At 38.5% G+C, this 4,777-nt stretch overlaps 1 non-coding gene across 1 annotated transcript; it reads left to right on the top strand.

Moving 5' to 3' along the window:
* Nucleotides 1-201: 201 nt before the first annotated feature.
* LOC127740436 (small nucleolar RNA R71) lies at nucleotides 202-305 on the top strand. Its single transcript, XR_008001112.1, has one exon. It is a non-coding gene; the product is annotated as a small nucleolar RNA R71 (small nucleolar RNA).
* The last annotated feature ends 4,472 nt before the right edge of the window (nucleotides 306-4,777 follow it).

The raw sequence follows: 4,777 nt of genomic DNA, 5'->3' as shown, positions 1-4,777 counted from the left end.
TTCAGCTCCATCACTCCTCGAGTGTTGCTTCTTTCAGAAGCATAGAAGTAATCATTCTCAGCGACAGTCTCAATGAGATCTATGGCTTCTTCAATGGTTTTCTTCTTGTTCAAAAAGCCCCCTGATGAATGGTCTACGGCCTTCTTTGACTCGTAAGAAAGACCTTCATAGAAAATGTGCAGTTGAACCCATTCATTGAACATGTCTGGTGGGCACCTTCTTGTTAAATCCTTAAACCTCTCCCATGCCTCATAGAGAGTTTCACCATCTTGTTGCCTGAAGGTTTGTACCTCAGCTCTCAGCCTGTTAATTCTTTGAGGAGGGTAGAATCTTGCCAAAAACTTGTTCACCACATCTTCCCAATTTGTCAAATTCTCTTTTGGGAAAGATTTCAGCCATTTAGATGCTTTGTCTCTGAGTGAGAAAGGGAACAAGAGTGGTCTATAGACATCCGGATGAACACCATTAGACTTCATAGTGTCACATATTCTTAGGAAGGTAGTTAGATGTTGATTGGGGTCTTCTTGGGCACTTCCTCCAAATGAGCAGTTGTTCTGAACTAGGGTGATGAGCTGGGGTTTCAATTCAAAGTTATTGGCATGTATGGTTGGCTTTTGGATGCTACTTCCACAATTTCCTGGGTTTGGATTGATAAGAGCCTAGAACTCTTCTTTCTTGCCCAAGATGATGCACAGGGCCTTCTCTAGCATGGTTGTGAGCTTCTTCTTCATGGTTGTTTTCCAAGTTCTCCTCCATGCTTGTTCCAAAGTACTCTTCTTCTTCCTCAGCACCAACAACTATTTTCCCTCTTGCTTCCCTCCTTAATCTAAGAAAGGTCCTCTCAGGTTTGGAATCAAAGGAAGTTGAAGCTCCGCTTCTTCTCCCTGTCATACAACTAACAAAACCCACAGCAAGAAATAAAATGAAGAGATTATTCTTGCTAGGGTAGCTGTTAGTGTGAGTGGTGCAAATTATCAAACAGTTAGTGGGTTAGTGAGCAGAATTGTAAGTAATAACAAAGAAAAAGGAAACAGAGAGGGTAAAGGGGATAAAGGAAGAAGGTAAATGAATTGAAGGTAAATGACTAGGTCAAATAAACAAACAAAAGAAAAATGCTCAATATAGTGATCTTCCAACTTAATCATTGTCGATAAAAAATCAATCCCCGACAACAGCGCCATAAACTTGATGCACAAAAACTTGTCTCTCAACAAATTTCCCTTCGGCAAGTAACCAAATTATCGTCAAGAAAAAACTCACAATAAAGTGAGGTCGAGAACGTTAGTGACGATCACCTTTTTCACTAACGTTCCTACCTAAAATGATCCACGTTAACTTCAATGTTAGTGTCCCTACGTTAGAGTTCATGTTAGTATAACTAACGTGACCCTTAACGTGGGCATGCCTAAGCTTTGAGAGCGTTAGTGACACTTACCTTTGTCACTCCCAACGGCCTTCCTTCCCACGTTAGAGTTCACGCTAATTGGATTAACGTGGCCACTAACGCAGTGGTGTTTGCCATCTCCAACGTTAGTGACAAAGGTGAGTGTCACTAACGTTGGCTTATCATGCTTAGCTCCATGTTACTCTTCACGTGACCACTAACGTGGGCACTCTTGGCTTAGTCCAACGTTAGTGACAAAGGTGAGTGTCACTAACGTTGGCAATTGCTTCCTCCTCCCATGTTAGAGTTCACATTAATTAGATTAACGTGACTCCTAACGTGGCTTAATCGTGCCTTTGTGGAACGTTAGTGGCATTCACTTTTACCACTAACATTGGAGCTCCTCTTTTCCTCCACGTTTGCAACCACGTTAATGTACTTAACGTGACAACTAACGTGGGCTATGATGGCTTCGAAGGCGTTATTGGCGATCACTTTTTCCATTAACGCTACAAGCTTGTCCCCATTCCACGTTAGTGGTCACGTTAATTAGATTAACGTGGCTGCTAACGTGGCTCCTTCTTGCTTCCTTTGTCCTGAAATCAAGCAATTAAAGTGCATCAAGGCTCTGTTCCAAGTCATGAGATTATGCATCATAAATTATATCATTCAATTCCTGCCTAATCCTCATGAAATCATATAAAGTTCACAATAATTGCTTGAATAAAAGTGTAAGTGTATTTTAGTCCAAAACTTGATTATTTACTAAGAAAATGCATGAAACTACCCTAAAACAGTAAATAAAAGGTCAGTGAAACTGGCCAAGATGCCCTGGCATCAGCAAAGTATGGACTATTATATATTGCTGGAAAGCTCTGGATGTCTACTTTCCAACGCAATTGAGACCGCGCCATTTGGGGTTCTGTAGCTCTAGAAAATCTACTTCAAGTACAGGTAGGTTAGAATCCAACAGCATCTGCAGTCTTTTGTCAGCCTCTGGATCAGATTTTTGCTCAGGTCCCTCAATTTCAGCCAGAAAATACCTGAAATCACAGAAAAACACACAAACTCATAGTAAAGTCTAGAAATGTGAATTTTTCTTAAAAACTAATAAAAATATACTAAAAACTAACTAAATCATAAAAACTATATAAATATAATGCCATAAAGCGTATAAATTATCCGCTCATCACAACCCCAAAGTTAGATTATTGCTTGTCCCCAAGCAACTGAAAAGAAAATAGGATAAAAAGAAGAGAATATACATTGGATCCCATAGTATCAATGAAACTTAGTCTTAATTAGATGAGCGGGGCTTGTAACTTTTTGCTTCTGAACAGTTTTGGCATCTCACTTTTTCCTTTGAAATTCAGAATGATTGGCATCTATAAGAACTTAGAATTTTAGATAGTGTTATTAACTCTCCTAGTTCAGTATGTTGATTCTTGAACACAGCTACTTTATGAGTCTTTGCCGTGACCCTAAGCACTTTGTTTTCCAGTATTTCCATCGGATACATAAATCCCACAGACACATAACTGGGTGAACCTTTTCAGATTGTGACTCAGCTTTGCTAAAGTTCCCAATTAGTGGTGTCCAGAGTTCTTAAGCACACTCTTTTGCTTTGGATAACGATTTTAACCACTCAGTCTCAAGCTTTTCGCTTGGACCTGCATGCCACAAGCACATGGTTAGGGACAGCTTGATTTAGCCGCTTAGGCCTGGACTTTATTTCCTTGGGCCCTCTATCCATTAATGCTCAAAGCCTTGGATCCTTTTTACCCTTGCCTATTGGGTATAAAGGGTTATTGGCTTTTTCTGTTTGCTTTTTTTTTTCTCTTCTTTTTTTTCGCCCTTTTTTTCACTACTTTTTCTTGCTTCAAGAATCAATTTCATGATTTTTCAGATTATCAATAACATTTCTCTTTGTTCATCATTCTTTCAAGAGCCAACAACTTTAATATTCATAAACAACAAGATAAAAAATATGCACTATTCAAGCATTCATTCAGAGAACAAAAAGTATTGCCACCATATCAAAATAATTAAACTAGTTTCAAGATAAAATTTGAAATCCAAGTACTTCTTGATCTTTTGTAATTAAGCACATTTTTCATTTAAGAGGGGTGAATGATTCATGGGTTTATTCATAGCTTTAAGGCATAGACACTAGACACTAAAGATCATGTAGTGAAGACACCAACATAGATAGAACATACATCATAAAGCCGAAGACAGAAAATAAATAGACAAGGAGATTAAGGAATGAGTCCACCTTAGTGAGGGTGGCGTCTTCCTCCTCTTGAAGAACCAATGGTGATCTTGAGTTCCTCTATGTCTCTTCCTTGCCTTTGTTACTCCTCCCTCATAGCTCTTTGATCTTCTCTAATCTCATGGAGAATGATGGAGTGCTCTTGGTGTTCCACCCTTAATTGGTCCATGTTGTAACTCAAGCTTTCTAAAGGAAGTGTTGAGTTGCTTGATAAACCCCATTTTGATTTTATCACCTTTTACCCACATTTATTCAATGAAATGGCATGATTTTGTGATTGTCTCCTTATTTTTGCTTAGATGTGAAAACATGCTTTTTAGGCCTTTAACTTGATGATTTTGATTCACCTTTGATTCCACTAGATGCCTTGATGTGTTTATTAGTGATTTCAGATTGAAAAGGCTAGGAATGGATCAAAGGAGTGAAGAGGAAAGCATGCAAAGTAGAGAAATCATGAAAAGGCAAAGAAGTTGAACTCGCCCATGGACGCGCGCGCACTTGGCGCTTGCGCGCACCTTGCGAATCACCCCATGGACGCGTATGCATGCTGTGCGCGTAGGTGTCGGTGCTGATTTGTGATTTTTTAATGAAAACGTGACCAACGAATTCTCAAGGGTTGTAGGGCCCAATTCCAACCAACTTTGGCGCCTAAACTGCTATTTAAAGCCAAGGATTGAAGAGCAAAGGGACATAAGTTCATTTTCACTCATTAGGATTAGTTTAGAAGTAGTTTCTAGAGAGAGAAGCTTTCTCTTCTCTCTAGAATTAGGATTAGGATTAGGCTTAGTTCTTAGATCTAGGTTTTCATTCATTCATTCTTCTACTTCTACTTCTCAATTCCTTGTTGTTAGATTCATCTTCTTCTATTCTTTTGTTGAAATTTCCTTTATGTTGTTCTTATATTTTGTTGTAGATCTACTTTTGTTTCTTCTACATTCTCCCAATTCAATAAGAGGTAATTCATAATAAATGTGTCTTCTTTGCTTTTCTATTGTTGATCTCTTGTTTTTGTAGTTATAGATTCCTCTATTCTTGCATTTAATAATGTTTACTTCTATTGCACTTTAAGGATAACTAGGATATGACTTCTAGTTCTCACACCTTACCAAGAGCCTTTTATA

The sequence above is a fragment of the Arachis duranensis genome, chromosome 6 (genome assembly GCF_000817695.3).
Source record: "Arachis duranensis cultivar V14167 chromosome 6, aradu.V14167.gnm2.J7QH, whole genome shotgun sequence".
Classification (NCBI taxonomy): domain Eukaryota; kingdom Viridiplantae; phylum Streptophyta; class Magnoliopsida; order Fabales; family Fabaceae; genus Arachis; species Arachis duranensis.
Note: the sequence above shows the minus strand (reverse complement) of the source record. Positions and strands in the feature narration are given on the sequence as shown.